A 19,488-nucleotide genomic window follows, 5' to 3' on the forward strand; every position below is an offset into this window, starting at 1 on the left:
ACTCTGGTTTTGTCCTCATCATCCTGATAATGTAGATGTTGGACTGAAGCAGCTGATATTAATTTACAAAGAAAGTTGCTGAAGAACTGCTGAGAGATTTCAGCTGCTCTCTCGGCTTTCCATGCCTTCCTACACCTCCCTTTCTTCATGTGTTCAATTCTTTTTCCCAGCGTCATTTCATTATATTACACATCTCTTCATTTGTACTAATTTGTACTGAACTTATTAGTTTTTGCATAGACGGATTTCTTTGGTTGCCATCAACATCCGGTAAAAATTTCAAGTCAACGGCACCTTTAGAAATATTTCCTCACGGTTTGTGTCTCATTTTGTGAGCCAACTGACAACAGTTGTTCGCTCTCCTCTTTTTCCCCCTGCTCTGCCGGCTACGCCCACTCCCCCCTCTGCCCACAGAGCTCCACAATTCTGAGGTAGACCGAAAGAGGGGGGTTTCATGGCCCCTTAAGAGTGACACAAGCAACAAGTCACCAAGACGTGACCTTCAACATCTTGTTTTGTAAAGAGTGGCATATGGAAAAGATTTGTTGTGTGTCGTCTATCAAGAGACGTGACGGTTACAGAGTGAAACGGTGTGTGTTTTTTCTGGTCACGCCAGTTGGCTAAGTGCTTGGTAAATGAAGTGAACAGAAGCTCATCAGAAAAGACTGTTTTGAATTGACGGAGCGCCCCAGGAGTGCTGTGAGACCCAATAGATGACTGGGTGAGACAGGTCGTATGTGATGGTTTCCATGATCTGCTGGGTTTGTTGCATGTTTTTCCCTGTAATGCTGTCAGGGCCGATACAGCTAAGCTGTTGGTTTGCAGCAAGCATTTTTGTCGGGAGAGCTGTACGAGAATTGAAGAGTGGCAGACTTTGTCCTTTATCAGTTGAGTTTGTTACCATTCAGACACATCGCCAGTCTGTGCTGCTGTGTTCGCACCTGTTTTAAATCCTCCAGATTACCAGCAGGGTTAATGGTTGGAATAGAAAGAGAAAGAAACCTGCTGCACTGCTATCCACTGTGTCTGCATTCGGGGATTGAGGAGGAGAGAAGTTTCATTTAGTGTTTCAAGAGTTCACACTTAGCTGATGATTATTTATAAAAGCTTGTTTGGCATGCTGTCCCGGGAGAGAGCCCTGAGCTCATGAGATCCTCGAGCCCAGGGTTCCCACCCGTTGCAAGGCGGGAGGGGAGTTTGAGCTCAGGTAGATCTCGAGAACTTCCCTGCTGTAGTAACCAATGAACAGTAAGTGATTGCTCTTGAAGATAACTACGTACTGGAAGCATATCTATGGTGCCAATTTTGATTATTCAATTAACCTAATTGCATGTTTTTAGGCGGTGGGAGGAATCCGGGGAACCCGGGGGAAACCCACGTGAGCACGGGGAGAAGTGCAAACTCCACACAGAAATGTCTGCTGGTTTGGTAAAGCCTGGAACCAGAGACATTCTTGCTGTGAGGCAACAGTGCTACGCACTGTGCCACCGTGTCACCCATCTAAGAAGGAGGCGTAGGGGTGGAAGGGGGGACTCTTCAAAACAAAGATAGCAGTGGAATGAAACCCAGGGTATTTATAGTAGTTTAGGAGTCATCTGATTGGAGCGTAGTGAATTGGATAATGCGGATTCAGCCGCTAGCAATCATAAGCACGTGATCCTCTCGAAATTTGTTTATACATAAACTTCACTTATAATGATATAGCAAATTGTGGTCGTGTGTATATGAAATTACGAATAACATATGTAGCAGGTAATTAAATTACTGTTCATTTCTTTGCATTTAGAAAATCGTGGGTATCCTCATGGTTTGAGTCTCGTTTTGTGAGCCAACTGACAACATCCCTTGCTCTGCCGGCCACGCCCATTACCCCCTCTGCCCGCAGGGCTCCACGCCCATCTAGGAGCATTTTTTTTTCAATTCTGTGGTAGACCGAAAGAGGGGGGGTTTCATGGCCCTTTAAGAGTAACACAAACAACAAGTCACCAGGGCGTGACCTTCAACATCTTGTTTTGTAAAGAGTGACATATGGAAAAGATTTGTTATATGTCGTCTATCAAAAGACGTGATGTCACAGAATGAAACAGTGTATGTTTTTTTTTCTGGTCCAACCAGTTGGCTAAGTGCTTGGTAAATGAAGTGAACACAAGCTCGTCAGAAGAGGCTGTTTTGAATTGACAGAGCGCCCCAGGAGTGCTGTGAGACCCAGTAGATGACTGGGTGAGACGGGTCGTATGTGTTTGTGTCCATGATCCGCAGGGTTTGTTACATGTTTTTCCCTGTAATGCTGTCAGGGCCGATACAGCTAAGCTGTTGGTTTGCAGAAAGCATTTTTGTCGGGAGAGCTGTATGAGAATTAATGAGTCGCAGACTTTGTCTTTTATCAGTTGAGTTTGTTACCATTCAGACACATCGTCAATCTGTGCTGCTTGGTTCGCACCTGTTTAAAATCCTCCAGATTACCGGCAGGGTTAATGGTTGGAATAGAAAGAGAAAGAAACCTGCTGCACTGCTATCCACTGTGTCTGCATTCGGGGATTGAGGAGGAGAGAAGTTACATTTACTGTTTATAATGATATAACAAATTGTGGTTGTGTGTATATGAAATTACGAATAACATATGTAGCAGGGAATTAAATTACTGTTTATTTCTTTGCATTTTAACTTTATAAACTTTATACAAACCATGAGGATACCCATGATTTTGTCTCGTTTTGTGAGCCAACTGACAACATCCCTTGCTCTGCCGGCCACACCTATTACCCCCTCTGCCCGCAGGGCTCCATGCCCATCTCGGAACATTTTTTTTTTCAATTCTGAGGTAGACCGAAAGACGGGGGGTTCATGGCCCTTTAAGAGTGACACAAGCAACAAGTCATCAAGACGTGACCTTCAACATCTTGTTTTGTAAAGAGTGACATATGGAAAAGATTTGTTATATGTCGTCTATCAAGAGACGTGATGGTCACAGAGTGAAACGGTGTGTGTTTTTTTTCTGGTCACGCCAGTTGGCTAAGTGCTTGGTAAATGAAGTGAACACAAGCTCGTCAGGAGAGGCTGTTTTGAATGGACGGAGCGTCCCGGGAGTGCACTTTCTGACGAAGCGATTTCGCTCTCAGCATGCTTCAGAAACCCAAAGTTTTCCCATCCCCGAACAACAAGAGACACTCGGTAGGGGGAGGGAAAAAAAAAATAAGGCAGCGCATTCAAATTGACACTCTCCAGTTTTAACAATAGATTACGTTTCATCTTTTTTTTTTCCCCCAGTTGTTTGGGCCACGGAAAAGAATATTTTCTTTTTTGGACACTTTGCTTTAATCCATAATAGCCTGCCATTTTTTATCAGAAATAGGTCAGTATATTCACAACAGAGAAGGATGGGCCGCTTCGGTAAAAAGGAAATCAATAGAGACATCTATTTGTCGTAAACCAGGACAGCGTGATTTTTATCCCTTTCTTCTCTCTCCCTCGATACTTTTTCTTCCATCCTCACAAAATGACAGCTGCTCTTATTTTTTTTTTGGGTTCCAGTAAAAGCATTACAGTCGGCCATTTTGCGGAATTGCAAATAGGCTCCAGTGAATGTGTTTTTTGCATAAATTGAAGTATTTTTATTCACTCTTCCTTCGTTCTCTTTGACTGAAGCCGTCTGAATGTGCATGACGGTAGCTTTTGTGCACTTTTTGACCAGGCTGGGGTCTGGCGTGGACTTGCTACAGTAGTGGTTGCGCAAGGACCCCTTCGGGTTCTTTGTAGTCACTTAATCTGTCTCTTCGCCGCATGCTTTGTGCCGTCCTCAGCTTCGTCAGCTCTTCTCCAGCCGCGCTGTCCCTTTGTGAGTCACCGTGAACCTGAAAGACCTTGTTGTGAAGAGATGTCAGCCTAGAAAAACAACAGCGAGTGACATGTGTCACGCAGACAAAGCCTGTTTGCTGTTGTGGTCTGTATACAGAGCTCCATCTGCTAAGGTGGATTACGACTTCCCAGACCACTGAAAGTGGCAGTAGACCGGGCACGTACTGGGCACGCACCTGCTTCGCCATTCGCTGAAGTGGCCTTGTGCGAGCTAAAGCGGGTTATCCGTCACTCCGCCGGCTTTCTCCGTGTCTCATCACTTTTCTGTCTGGCGTAGTCGTCCGCTGCCCGACAAGTGCAGCATGTCAGCATGAAATGAGGGCTTTGATTCATGGGGCAGGACAGAAGCGGAGGTCATCTGGCTCCGGCAGATATGAACGCCACTGATGGAGGCTGACTGCTGATGTTTAAGATGATGCTGATGAAACGTCCTTGCGCCATCATTAGCTTCCTCTACGGTCTGGTGCGTGCGAGCAGACGTGTTCCCACACACACATACGCACAGATATGCCACAGACATATCTTGTCTAAGCTTTAAAAATTGAGTCTGGACTACATTACTTATATGTTCCATTTTTTTTTTTTTAAAGGTTTGGGAAATTATTATTACACTGTAAAAATTGTGTGACTTTGTCTGTAAATTGACTTTCCCAGTATTCCCCGCATGGCACTTAACTTTTAATGCATTTTGTTGACATTACTATGGTTCTTCTACTGCAGGGGTGTCCAAACTTTTTGGGCCGAGGGCCAGATGCAAAAAAAAAATGTTGTCCTGGGCCAAATTTTACATACATCACACAGACACGCATATATATATATATATATATATATATATATATATATATATATATATATATATATATATATATATATATATATATATATATATATATACACTGCAAAAAATGCTTTTCTTACTTAGATTTTTTGTCTTGTTTCTAGTCTAAATATCTAAAATTTCTTATATCAAGAAGCATTTTTTAGACAAACAAAACATATTGCCTTGTTTTGAGAAATAATATGCCAATATTAAGTCAGTTTTTCCTTAAAACAAGCAAAATAATCTGTCAATGGGGTAAGCAAATTAATCTTGTTTTTTCTTTTGATGTAAGATTATTTTGCTTACCCCTTTGGCAGATTATTTTGCTTGTTTTAAGGAAAAACTCACCTAATATTGGCATAATATTAGGCAAAATGTTTTGCTTGTTTAGAAAATTCTTCTTGATTTAGGAACTTTTAGATATTTGGACTAGAAACAAGACAAAAAAATCTAAGTAGGAAAAGCATTTTTTGCAGTGTATGGATGGATGAATGGATGGATGGATAGATGTGTGTGTGTGTATATTATTATGGAATTATTTTATTTTGGTCGTCCAACTGTGTCTCTAGAAAGACTTAAGTTTTTAAATAACTTGAATCTTCTCTGGGCAAGTTACAGTTGCAACACTCATCCTTTATAAATTCTCCTTCAAAACTCTGAACTACCTCATAACTAGCCACACTTCAAAAAATGCTTTTCTTACTTAGCTTTTTTTTTTGTCTCGTTTCAAGTCTAAATATCTAAACATTCTCAAATCAAGAAAAATTTTCTAGACAAGCAAAACATATTGTCTTGTTTTGAGAAATGAAATGCTAATATTAAGTGAGTTTTTCCTTAAAACAAGCAAAATAATCTGCCAATGGGGTAAGCAAAATAATCTTATGTCAAAAGGAAAAACAAGATTATTTAGCTTACCCCATTGGCAGATTATTTTGCTTGTTTTAAGGAAAACTCACTTAATATTGGCATATTAATTCTGAAAACAAATTAGAAAATTATCCTTTATTTAAGATTTTTTAGAAATTTGGACTTGAAACAAGACAAAAAAATGTAAATAAATGAAAAACATTTTTTTGCAGTGCAGTGTAGAATTTTCTTGCACTTTAATAGCACGAAAAAACTGCTGTTGTTGAGCTGATAGAGCAGCTGCTAATTGTTTTACTTTTTGATCTCGTTCGGCACCAGTGTAAGAGCTGAAGGCCTGATGCTTTGTTTCATAATGTCTTTTAATATTATATTCCTTCATTACTGCAACTGATCCCTGGCAAATTAAACAGATACATTGGTCCCACTTTATATTAAGTGTCCTTACCTACTATGTACTTACATCAAAAAATAAATACAATGTACTTACTGTGTTTATAATGTATTTGAGAACACTTGTGGTGCTTTTGAGTTGGGATAGAGGTTGGGTTATGGACAGGTTTTGTGGTGTGGGTAGGTTTAAGGGTGGGTTAAGGTGTAAGGGATGGTCAACAGTGTATTTACAAATTTAGTTACAGAAGTTAATTACAAATGTAATTACATACATGTATTTAATCAAGCATAAGTACACAGTAAATACATGTATTTACACAATAAGTACATTGTAACAAACTATTTATTACTGTGTAAGTACATATTAGTTAAGGCCACTTAATATAAAGTGGGACCGATACATTTCCCGCTGACCTCTGTGAAGAAAAATTCTTTGCCCCAACGTGACTGAAACTTCCTGCGCTGACTGTTGATTTTCCTTTTTTCTTGGTTGTGCCGTGGCTCGCCAAAATGTGATGATCAATTATGTTTCCTTCAGTTTGGTCGGTTAGTTTTACTTCATAACAAGAAGTGCTGCCTGATTGAAGGCATGTAATAGCGACACCCAGTGGTTATTTATTGAATTACGTTCATTTTTTGAATAGCAGGCCAGATTCTATTAATATTTATAAAAAGCCTCGCGGGCCGCCACAAAACTGATTGCGGGCCGCAGATGGCCCACGGGCCGTAGTTTGGACACCCCTGTTCTACTGTTATTTTTTGTGTGCTACATCTAATGTCGATAAATAATGTGGTGTTTTGTAGCTGTGCGAATGACACTGACTGCATATCATTGAACACATGAAGAAAAGGAGGTGTAGAAAGGCATGGAAAGCCCAGACAGCAGCTGAAATCTCTCGGGAGTTCTTCAGCAACTGCTCTTCGTCAGTGTAAATAATGATAATAATGAGAAATGTGAGCACCAACTCGGCAAAATAGACTAATTTCTGAAGGATCATGTGAAACTGAAGACATTTACACTTTTACATTTAGTCATTCAGCAGACGTCCAAAGTGACTTACAATTTAGGAGGCATTCAGGGATTCAACAAGAAAAGGCAAATACGCACGACAAGTGCAAATTAGACAAAGCAAATGTCAGTGCTCGGATAATAGAGTAAGGATAGAGGACTGTTTTTTGTAGTTCTTTTTTCCACAGGTGGTTTGTCAAACCCACTCACTTGTGTGTAACACACTTTACAAAAGCACAAAGACTTGATGATGCTAAAAAAAGCAGCTTTGCCACTACAGGAGTAAATTGCAATTTTAAAACATATTAAAATAGAAAATATGATCTTACATTTCACATTATTAATGCTTTTATTGCATTATTTATCAAACAAATGCCTCGGGGAGCATTAAAAAAAAGCATTTTCCAAACACTAAAATATCTTTCCAACCCCAAACCTATACATGTACACATAATCCGAGCTGAGTCACTGTAAAAAAAATAAGGATATTATTCTGCACTGTCGGCCTCCACCTTCTGAGTTATGCCTCTTCACAAACCATCTTTAATATGCGAGTTACAATGGCAATAACTGTGGAAGTGCGGAGACAATTATGCACTCCGGAATAATGAGAACTATAATTATCATGTAAAAACTTCTGTTTCTGAATTATTCAGTTGTAATTTTGTTGAATAAACCATGCAAAAAGCCTGGCGTTTTCCGAGAGATCAGTCTTTCAAATTGGAGATACTTTAGAAACCATTGGAGAAGCACTTTATATCGGCGGAAGGGCAGACTGGAGGAGATGTATGCGAGAGAATGGAGCTTTGTGCATCTTTTAGTCCATATGAAAGTTGCATGAAAGAGATCCGTCACCCAAAAATTAAAACAAAGCACTTGTAAAGCTTCAGAAGACTTCAAATGTGGTGCATTAGTGATATGGAGCTGCATGCTACTTTCTTTTAGGTGTCCATTGTGATGAAGTGGGGCAGGGCGGTGGCTTAGTGGTTAGCACTGTCCGCTTACAGGAAGAAGGCCGCTTGTTCGAGTCCCTTCTGGACCAGATGGCAATTCTACGTGGAGTTTGCATGTTCTCCCCGTGTTGGTGTGGGTTTCCTCCGGGTGCTCCAGTTTCCACAGTCCAAACACATGCGCTATAGGGGAATTGGATGGATTAAATTGGCTGTAGTTTATGTGTGTGTGAATGCGAGAGTGTATGGGTGTTTCCCTGCAGCTGGAAAGGCTTTGTATGCTGGAATAGTTGGCGGTTCATTCCAATGTGGCCACCCCTGATAAAGCAGAGACTAAGCTGAAGGAAAATGAATGGCTGAATGTTATGAAGTGACCTGCATGGTATTAAATGTAGGTTTTAGATTAAAGAAAGGAAGTCTAACTGATTTTAAATGAAACAAATGTAAGTTACGGGCTGTTTATATTTTCCAAATATATGTATCAAAAGCATTTTGGGGGCTTGAAAAGCAAGTTTGGAATAATTATTTTTTTTAAATCATCTACAAAAACCTGATGTTTAAAATAATCTGTAACATAAAGCGGGCGAAGCAGTGGTTCAGTAGGTAGTGCTGTCGCCTCACAGCAAGAAGGTCGCTGGTTCGAGTCTCGGCTCAATTGCCGTTTCTGTGTGAAGTTTGCATTTTCTCCCTGCGTTCGCGTGGGTTTCCTCCGGGTGCTCCGGTTTCCCCCACAGTCCAAAGGCATGCGGTACAGGTGAATTGGGTAGGCTAAATTGTCCGTTGTGTATGAGTGTGAATGTGTGTGTGGATGTTTCCCAGAGATGGGTTTGCAGCTGGAAGGGCATCCGCTGCGTAAAAACTTGCTGGATAAGTTGGCGGTTCATTCCGCTGTGGCGACCCCGGATTAATAAAGGGACTAAGTCGACAATAAAATGAATGAATGAATGTCACATTAGGCGCACTTGTATTATGTGTTCAGTCAGTCTATAATCAAGAGCTGGTGCTCGACAACAGGACTACAGGAGTGTGTGTGCGAGATGGATGGCAAAATTGTATTGTTTCCGATATATGTATAACTATCCATCTATATCTATAAGGCTTTTAATGATAAAACCTAGTCTTTAATTTAGCAAAGAATGAAATTTAGAGACATACAAGACTTAATTTATGCCGGAACAAGCCGGATCTGGTTCTGGCACCTCTGAAATTTGAGCACCCTAATTTACCAATCCCCCTCAACACACGCACCACCCCACGCCCACTCTTCACTTTTGTCCGCAACTCTTCAACCCTCTTCACTTTCTTCCGTGGTCCGTGACACCAAACTGCCCACCAAAACAACAACAACCCCCCCAGTGGTGACCAGATGTGGTTTTATATCGCAGAACGAGAAAGAAATCTTACTGGCCATCCTTATGGCCAGCTTTCCCATTGTTTGTCCAGTAGCTCGCCGTGTATTTCGGCGGACTTGGGAAGCAATCGGTGCTTTTGAAAACACTATTGGTTTGGGTTTAGGGAAGGAGGGGAGGGTGGGTCAGTCAATTGATCAGTCAGTCATTCAGTCGATGGATTTACGTGAGAAGAGCCGGCGTGAATGGCACTTGTGAGAGAAATTTGAGATCTGAAAAAGCATACAGATCGCCCTCTGGTGGATTCGTGAAAACAAAAACTGCAAAAAAGTAGCTACTGGGACATATTTGGTGAGCTTCAGATATGTACTCTTCACTTTTGTCCGCAACTCTTCAACCCTCTTAACTTTCTTCCGTGGTCCTTGACACCAAACTGCCCACCAAAACAACAACTTGGGACGCAATCGGTGCTTTTGAAAACACTATTGGTTTGGGTTTAGGGAAGGAGGGGAGGGTGGGTCAGTCAATTGATCAGTCAGTCTTTTTCGGAGATCTGAAAAAGCATACAGATCGCCCTCTGGTGGATTCGTGAAAACAAAAACTGCAAAAAAAGTAGCTCCTGGGACATATTTGGTGCTCTCCAGATATCTATATAGTGGTACGTTTTCAGAATGAGCCTGGGTTGCACGCCATATACTGCCACAAATAAGTGTTTGTTGTCTATATGTTTGATTAGAAAAGTTTTCATATTTTTTTATTTTTACTTAGCGATAGTTTAAGGAGCAATTGAGTGCAAGGAGACCACAAGCTTCCAGTATGAATGAAACAGATATAGAATGCATGATGCCTTTCCTTTCTTTTGTTGCGTTTTTTTTGTAGACAAATGTACAGTAAACAGAGTCTGTCTGTACATGAAGCCTTTTTTTTAAAAGAAGTTAAAACCTTTTTAGTGTCTTTGTAAAATCTTAATTGTGTAAGCATACAATAAATGATCATGGGTGAACTACCCCTTTAAAAGTGCCAAGGAATAGGGTAAAATGCCCATACGTCTCCCTCCCTCTCTCTTCTCGCTCTACCTCTACCATCTTCTCTCCGTCTCCCGGTGTTTTAATGTATCAGCGGTTGTCAGTGCGACTCCACCTGCACACTTAGCACCTTGCCGGCTTTGTATCCATTCTGATTAAGTGGCAGACTCCTTAATGATGTGGTGGACTCGCTCCAAAGATCAACTTCATTTTTCACCACATGGTCATTAAAGAACTCGCCGCTTTAATTTCTGCTTGCATAATTCAAATCGCTCGCAGCCTGCCATATACACTGCAGACGAATGCAGAAAACAGCGTGCAAGTTTGCAACGTAAAACTCAGGGATGCGTTTTGGTGCAGAGTTCTTTAGTAGTTCTGGTAGTTTTGGTAGTTCATAGTTCTGAAAACCAAAAGTGAAAATGGTATTGAATGAAAATAGAGGGGTCGCTCCACTTTATTGGGGAAATGGGCTCATTTTGCAGGTCCTCAAGAGTTAAACAATTGAGTTTTACCCTTTTTGAATCCATTGAAATGATCTCTGGGTCTCATGGGAGCGCTGTTAGCTTAGCTTAGCATAAATAATTGAATCGGATTAGACCGTTAGCATATCAAAGCTCAAATTTCAAACGTAAGTTTGGATTATTTCAGTATTAAAGCTTGACTCTTCTGTAGTTATATTGTGTACTTAGACCAATGGAAAATTAAAAGTTGCTATTATCTTGGTTGATAGGAACTATACTCTTATTTGGGAACTATTAAGGAACTTTGCTGCCATACCATAGCTGAAGCAGGCCCTATAATATTACCAAAATGTAGATTATTTTCAAGTGTTGTATAATATCATTGTGCCTGCTTTAGATATTATATGAAAGCAAAGTTTCTTAATAGTTCCTAAATAAGAGTATAGTTCCTATCTATATCAATCTAGATAATTGCAACTTTTTAATTTTTCCTCAGTCTTAGTATGCGATGTATCTACAGAAGTGTCAAGCTTTACATTGGAACATTATTGATTTTTTTTTTTTTATGTTTTCTGTGAGGTGCTAATGGTCTAATTCGATTCAATGATTTATGCTAAGCTAAGCTAATCTAAAAGTGCTCCTAACAGGCCTGGAGATGGTATAAAAAATTATAAAAACTCATTTGTTTAACTCTTGGGGAATTGTAAAATAACCCTATTTCCAAAAAAAAAAATAAACTAAATAAAGAGTGTTCCTTTAAAGGGCTTCAAAGCATTAATGCTAAAAAATGAAGATGTTTTACAGAATGTCCTGGCTGCTCTTTTCCACAAATGAGTGAAGTTAATGAGCATTAATGCTGTAAATCCAGAGTCAAGCTTAACATTGGAACATTATTGAAACTCTTTTTTTATGTTTTGTCTGAGATGCTAATGGTCTAATTCAATTCAACGGTTTATGCTAAGCTAAGCTAAGCTAAAAGTGCTCCTGACAGACCTGGACAAAGTATTAAAAAAAAAAGATATAACTCAATTGTTTAACTCTAGGGAAATTGTAAAATTATGCCATTTCCAAAAAAATAAAAATAAAAATAAAAAATAAAAAAGAGTGTTCCTTTAAAAGGCTTCAAAGCAATAATGCTCAAAAAAAGAAGAAGATGTTTTACAGAATGTCCTGGCTGCTCTTTTCCACAAATGGGTGAAGTTAATGAGCATTATTGCTGTAAATCCAGAGTCAAGCTTTACATTGGAACATTATTGAAACTCTTTTTTTTATGTTTTGTCTGAGATGCTAATGGTCTAATTCAATTCAATTCAACGGTTTATGCTAAGCTAAGCTAATCTAAAAGGGCTCCTGACAGACCTGGAGAAAGTATTTTTAAAAAAAAAAGATATAACTCAATTGTTTAACTCTAGGGGAATTGTAAAATGACTCTATTTCAAAATAATAATAATAATAATAATAATAATAATAATAATAATAATAATAACTTGGAAAAAAGTATGTTCCTTTAAAGGGCTTTACAGCAATAATGCTCTTAAAAGAAAAAAAAAAGATGTTTGGCAGAATGTCCTGGCTGCTCTTTTCCAAAAACGAGTGAAGTGAGTGAGCATTAATGCTGTAAATCCAGAGTCAAGCTTTACATTGGAACATTATTGAAACAGTTTTTTTATGTGTTGTGTGAGATGCTAATGGTCTAATTCGGTTCAATGATTTAAGCTATACTAAGCTAATCCAAAAGTGCTCCTGAGAGACCTGGAAAGAGTATTCGTTTGTTTATCAATTGTTTACTTAAGGGGAATTGTAGAAATACCCTGTTTCCAAAAAAAGTGTTCCTTTAAAGGACTTTAAAGCATTAATGCTAAAAAAAAGATGTTTAGTAGAATGTCCTGGTTGTTCTTTTTCCACAAATGAATGAAATGAATGAGCATCAATTCTGTAAAGTCCTTTAAACTCAATTGATTAAACAATAATACTCATTAACTTTACTTGTTGGTGGAAAAGAGCAGCTAGGACATTCTGCCAAATATCTTTTTTTATTTTTGTTTCGCAGAAAGAACAATTACATATAGCATTTAATTTTTTGAGTGTGCAGCGCCTGTAATATTACATTCCTTTGCCTCGAAGCTTACAAAAAGCTCAGGAGGAAATGTAAGTTAGATTGATTCGCAGAAAGGAGCGCTCATCTCATTTTGTGTTGCGCTAAGAAGCTGTCGTAACAGAGAGAGAGATTACGCTCCTCTAGGAGTTGTGTTCTTGAGACAAATGTACATTTACCCAATAATGTACTGGATTACCGAATCAAGGTCGACGCACTGCAACTTTATCCCTTAATCCTGTGTTTTGGTTTCAAACAGCATTTGACGACCAGACTGAAAATAAAATGACAAATCTGAAAACAGGAAGAGACATAAGAAGGGGTCTTAAGGTTGGGGGATTTTTGGTATTATTTTATTTTTTTCTTCCCCCAATGAGTTTTCTGCTTCGTTCACTGATTATACGAGCCCTCGTTTAACTCCTCATCAGTAAACCTTCATTGTATATCTCATTCAGCACTGTTCAGTTACTGTAAATAGGCCTTTTTCAGGACTTTGTTTCTTAATTTTTGCTAAAGGACTTTTTAAAAAAGCCTAGTCAGGTTAAAAAGGATCAATATGAAATAGTAAGACAATAAATTAATTTAAAGGGCAGAAAAGAAAGGAAAACTAATCAGGGGTTGCAATATAAATAATTAATTTTAACCAACACTGATCTAACATTTTTGATTTGCTGTGTGCTAAATATAATATTTTAAATATATAATAAATACATTGATCCATTTATTTTCCTTTGGCTTAGTTTCAATTTCTCAAGATTCTCACAGAAATCAGTCAAGTTCGGTGAAGGAAAGAATCATGGTTTGGGGTTACATTCAGTATGGGGAGGTGCGAGAGATCTCATACTTCAGCCTCCACATCAAAGCTCCTGAAAGCAAAGAAGGTCAAGATGCTCCAGGATTGGCCAGCCTAGTCAACAGACTTGAACATTATTAAGCATGTCTGGAGTAAGATGTAGGAGGAGGTATTGAAGATGAATCCAAAGGATCTTGATGAGCTCTGGGAGTCCTGCAAGAACGCTTCCTTTGCCATTCCAGATGACTTTATTAATCAGTGATTTGAGTCAGAGATGTATGGATGCAGTCATCCAAGCTCATGATGGAGTCGGACACAATATTCATTCTGTTTCCACTGCAGCATGACTTTATATTCAATACTGGACATTATTTCTGGTAAGTGACAAGACTTTTGTCTAAGCAAAGTCAGACCTTACTGTCCTGATGAAATCATTTAAAATCAAGGCATGATCACATTATATTGTGGTAAAATAGTTGTAATCTAGAGGCATTTGCCTTTCATGTAAGCCACTTCTGATAAGAAATGAACAACTAGAATGAACTTGAATTAGATGATGTTAATAAATACATTAACTAATCTAACCTGTTACAAAAAGTTTTACCTATGGAAATGTTTTTAAAACTTCAGTCATTTTGTTTGTTTTAAACTCCACCCCTTTTGAGTTTACCAAAAATCCACCCTATTAATCTCATGTTCATCCACCTTCACTTTTGAGTGAGACGCTCACATTTCAACATCCAGATCAGCATGATGGATTGATTGAAACATGTCCTTGCTAATGTATATTTTAATAAAGACTAAGGCCCAATCCCAATTCTACCCCTTAGCCCTTCCCTTTACCCCTACCCCTCGTTTTGCACGTTCACATCAAGGGGTAGGGGTGTCCCAATTCTCTTGAAGGCGTAGGGCCAAGGGGAAGGGGTGAATTACCCATCGTATGAATATTTTTCAGGATCACACTCGAAACCAAGCTGTATGAAAATTTCCCAGAATGCACCATACTACAATACTACAACGGCAGTATTGCTGAACCCGAAAATAAGGAGATCCACAAATTAGTACTTTTTGTCATTATTACGAATTTTTACAACCAACAAACACGTTTTAAAATATTCATAACCGAGTTCGTGTTTTGCCGTCATGCTTTAAAAAAACCCTGCTAAAATAAAAAACGCTACATTTTGCGATCTATAATCCTTAATCATAACTCCTGTAAAGCAGTCCCACAACATTCTGACACTCGATGACACTGGAATCCCCTGCCAGAAGAGTCTAGTGGCTGGGAATGAGCTTTTTACAGTGTCTGCTACAATGTTAGTGTTGTTTTCGTGTGTTTACATTGATGTATATGGCCACTCAGTGAATACACAGTACATTATGGTATCATTGCCACATTAGATCGTTATTATAACATAACATACGCCTTCAGTGATTTCCTGAAGATAAATACCAAAAAATAGCACAACCGGAATAACTACAGCAGTCCTGATCGTCTAATCTCATGTGAAGCAAGAGATCGCGATGACGCATGATGAAGTGTGCAGGTGCATAGTGCTGTCCCAATTCTTAGGAGTAAATTTTGAAGCCCTTCTCCTTAACCCTCAGTTTGTAAGGGCCAAGGGGAAGGGGTAGGGGTACAAAAATAGCATTGGGAAAAATCTAAAAATCCAAATATATACAGTTGAAGTCACTATTATTGGCCTTCTTGTATATTAATAAATAAATAAATTTAATTAATTAATTAATTAATTAATTTATTTATTTATTTATTTATTTATTTATTTATTTATTTATTTATTTATTTATTTATTTATTATTTTATTTTTTATGTTTATTTGTTAATTTGTTTTTGTATTTTTGTGTTTATTTATTTATGTATTTATTTATTTATTTATTTATTTATTTGTTAATTTATTTTGTATTAATTTATTTATTTATTTGTTAATTTATTTTGTATTTATTTATTTATTTATTTATTTATTTATTTATTTATTTATTTATGTATGTATTGGCTAAAATAAAAGCCATTTAAATTTTTTTAAAGCTATATTGGGGTCAATATTATTAGCCCCTTTAAGCAATATATGTTTGATAGTCTCTAGAACAAAGCATCATTATACAATGATTTGATTACCCTAGCTTGCCTAGTTAAGTCTTTAAATTTCACTTTTAGCTGATTACTATTATCTTGAAAATATCTAATAAAATATGATGTGCTGTCATCATGGCAAAAATAAAAGAAATCAGTTATTAAAAAATTAATTATTAAAACTTTTATGTTTAGAATTGTACTTGGAAAAATCCTCCTTCCTTCTTCTGGGGATAATAATTCAGGAAGGCTAATAGTTCTGACTGTATATATTTTTAAATTCCATTGAAAAGAACAAACACTCGACCCCTTTCAAATATGCGTTCAACATCTCAATAACCCGGCATCCGATAAAATTAAAGCAAATCTCGACTGCACATGCTTTAAAGATACTCAATCACACTCTGCGGATGTACATCTCAATATGCAAGACAGGCAAAATATGCATAGATCAGTCCCAAGAGCATCAGTCCATACCCACGATACCCTGCTCTGGGCCTGGACGAACTTAAAGGTGCCATGAAAGACTAAAAGTGGGGCATGTGCGAGGCCTAGCCGTGACCTACCTTGTTCAAAGGTTCCGGGGGAAGAGAGCTGTGACAGGCCTACTCCTCGGCGGAGAACATTACTAATGTGTGAGGGTTGCAGGACGAGCCGGGCCTGTGATAAATAGCTCCCAAACACCCCTGGCATACTCATAAGTCAACAGTAAAAGAGAAAAGCCGAGAGCCCTCTGACCAAGAGCTCAAAAATGGAAAGGAAGAAAGAAAAAAGACTTGTTTAGGGGCCTAAATTCAAGGAGTATTGTAGCCTGAAGAGCTCCCTCAATCTTGAGGGGGAAACCACTCCTGGTTTCTTGAGGACTATAATGGTCTTTTAGTTGGAGGGAAAGTTGCTGGACAATGTAAATCCTTATAAATGAATATGTTATGTACTCCAGGCCTCTATTGTTTGCTTCTCTATAGGCCGATGGGGCACGCTCTCAGAAATAAAGGCACACAAAGCCATTGGGGCGGTACCTTTTCAAAAGGTACATATTTGTTCCTAACAGGTCCTTAAAGGTACCTTGTGATACCCCAAAAGTACAAATGTGTACCTCATAGTAACTTAAAGATACAAAAGTGAAGCTTGAAGGTACAAAAGTGTACCCTAAAGATACTTTCAAAGTCCTTTTAAGACAAGTCATTTCACTCGGCGGCCATCTTTGTAACGCCTCTGGGGCAGCCTGCTCGGGCATTCTGTCTGAATGGGGAAATATTAAATTCTCCAAAGCTGCTTGACAAGCTTATGACTAAATTTCATATTAGGAATCACCAATAAAACTAAACAACAACTGTCACATAAGTTTCGTTCCTGAAGTTTGCAGATGACACTACTGTTATCGGCCTCATCCGGAATGGTGATGAGTCCCCTGCTGAAAAATCCAGCTTAAACCAGCCTAGGCTGGTTGGCTGGTTTTAGCTGGTCGACCAGGCTGGTTTTAGAGGGGTTTTGGCCACTTCCAGGCTGGTTTCCAGCCATTTCCAGCCTGGTCTTAACTGGTCAGGCTGGGAGATGACCAGCCAAAATTAGCTATGTCCAGCCTAAACCAGGCTGGTCAAGCTGGTTTTAGCTGGATTTGGCTTGTCATTTTTCTGCCTGACCAGCTAAGACCAGGCTGAAAATGGCTGGAAACCAGCCTGGAAATGGCCAAAACCCCTCTAAAACCAGGCTGGTCAACCAGCTAAAACCAGCCAACCAGCCTAGGCTGGTTTAAGCTGGATTTTTCAGCAGGGTCTGCTTACAGACAGGAGGTGGAGCGTCTGGCTTTATGGTACAGATACAACAACCTGGAGCTGAACATGCTCAAAACAGTGGAAATGATAGTGGACTTTAGTAGAAACCCCCTGCATTCCCCCCACTCACCATCATGAACAGCACTGTGGCTTCAGTAGAGTCATGGTCAGTAGAGTTCCTGGGCCTCACCATTTCTCAGGATCTGAGGTGGGACATTCACATAGACTCTATTGTGAAGTAAGCCCAGCAGAGACTGCACTTCCTTCGTCAGCTGAGGAAGTTTAACCTGCCACAGGAGTTGCTCGTACAGTTCTACTCAACTGTCATCCAATCCATCCTCTGCACTTCAATCACCGTCTGGTTTGGCTCTGCTGCCAAAACCAACCTCCGTAGACTACAGCGAATAGTCCGGACTGCTGAACAAATCACCGGCTCTACCTTTCCTAAACTTCAAGAGCTGTACTCTTCCAGAGTAGGTAAAAGGGCTCGCAAAATCACTCTGGACGCCTCGCACCCAGCACACTACCTGTTTAAACTATTACCGTCTGATCAGTGCATCAGAGCGCCAAGCACAAACACAGCCCAGACACAGGAAAAGTTTCTTTCCTCGGGCCATCTACCTTATGAACGGTTAAACATTCCCCTACTGTGCAATAAACGTGCAATGCGTTCTCATACGCACTTGGACACAGCACCTTATAACCTGTATATTTATAACAAATCTGTACGTACAATTCAACGTTCAGATCTTTTTGACTGACTTCATCTCTGTTTAATGTTTATCATCTTTTTTCCATATTTATTTTGTGTTGTCACTTGTCACTTTATGTACTCTGGAAGCTTCTGTAGCCAAAACAAATTCCTTGTGTGTGTGAAGCACACTTGGCAATGATTCTAATTCTGTTTCTGAAATGTTCGACTCACACAAAACCTCCAGAAAACTTACATCTGGTCCAAACCCCTTCCCTTGGAGTTTTGTCCGTCGATACTCAGGTGAGGATCAATTATGGATCGACGATGTCGTAACGCAACAAGCTGACCCCTGGACCACAATGGCGCTGTTACGCTTGTGTGGCCGGAATGATCGTTACATCATCATCACCCTGCAGTCTGCATTTTGCTCATAGGGCTGCGAGACAATAAATAAGAAGAGCAGAGCTGCGGCAAAATAATGAATAAAAAGAGTGAGGCTATGGTCAAATAAATAAATAAATGAAAAAAAAAGTTCAATTCAATTCAGCTTTATTTGTATAGCGCTTTTACAATGTAGATTGTGTCAAAGCAGCTTCACATGAATGGTCATAGTAACTGGAACAGTGTGGTTCAGGTTTTAGTGTTTAAGTTCAGTTCAGTTTAGCTCAGTTCAGTGTGATTTAATCATTACTGAGAGTTCAAACACTGAAGAGCAAATTCATCGATGCGTAGCTCTACCAATCCTGAACCATGCGAGGCAGTGGCGACAGCGGAGAGGGAAAAAAAACTTCACCTGATGGGAGTGAAAAAAAAAAAAAACCTTGAGAACCAGACTCAGTTTGGCACGACCATTTTAATTTCTCCGCTGGCCAAAAGTCTTGTGCAGAGCTTCATTCGCCGTGGTTGTTTTTTGAGATCATCGAAAAACATACACAGCGGCCTCCAGATGGATTTGCAAAAACAAAAACCAAGAGCAGACGTACCTCCAGTTATGTATTTTGCTGTTCCCAGACACGTACACATGGGTACGTATGCGTAATGAGCCAGGGTATATTTTATTTGTATGAAAACGTACGATTTTTAAAAGGAGGCATGCTTTAAACCCCAACCCTAAACCATCCCCTCAGTGTGGAATGAACAAATCATACTAAAATCTACAAATGAGATCATACAAATGAAAACCAATTAGCCTCTAAATCCAAACGTTATGAATTTGCCATGATATTGCGTTGATGTAATCTCATCCATTTTATTTTTCACATTTGATTGCTTTAATGTTCATTCAGGTTATTCTTAAGGTACAATTCTCGCCG

The 19,488-nt window shown here is 39.1% G+C and overlaps 1 protein-coding gene and 2 long non-coding RNA genes across 4 annotated transcripts in view; 2 read left to right on the top strand and 1 right to left on the bottom strand.

Moving 5' to 3' along the window:
* The window catches only part of roraa (RAR-related orphan receptor A, paralog a), a 512,855-nt gene that overhangs the window by 354,175 nt on the left and 139,192 nt on the right, over positions 1-19,488 (top strand). The gene's annotated exons all lie outside the window — the stretch shown is intronic.
* On the bottom strand, positions 4,736-9,574 carry LOC147837899 (uncharacterized). The gene is made up of 5 exons (XR_015526722.1): positions 8,513-9,574; positions 6,439-8,458; positions 6,334-6,389; positions 5,024-5,936; positions 4,736-4,899 (listed from the first exon to the last, which is right to left on the bottom strand). It is a non-coding gene; the product is annotated as an uncharacterized LOC147837899 (long non-coding RNA).
* LOC147837900 (uncharacterized) lies at positions 9,008-12,099 on the top strand. The gene is made up of 3 exons (XR_015526725.1): positions 9,008-9,570; positions 9,854-10,972; positions 11,173-12,099. It is a non-coding gene; the product is annotated as an uncharacterized LOC147837900 (long non-coding RNA).

Source organism: Danio rerio, chromosome 25 (assembly GCF_052040795.2).
Source record: "Danio rerio strain M-AB ecotype USA chromosome 25, GRCz13ab, whole genome shotgun sequence".
Classification (NCBI taxonomy): Eukaryota; Metazoa; Chordata; class Actinopteri; order Cypriniformes; family Danionidae; genus Danio; species Danio rerio.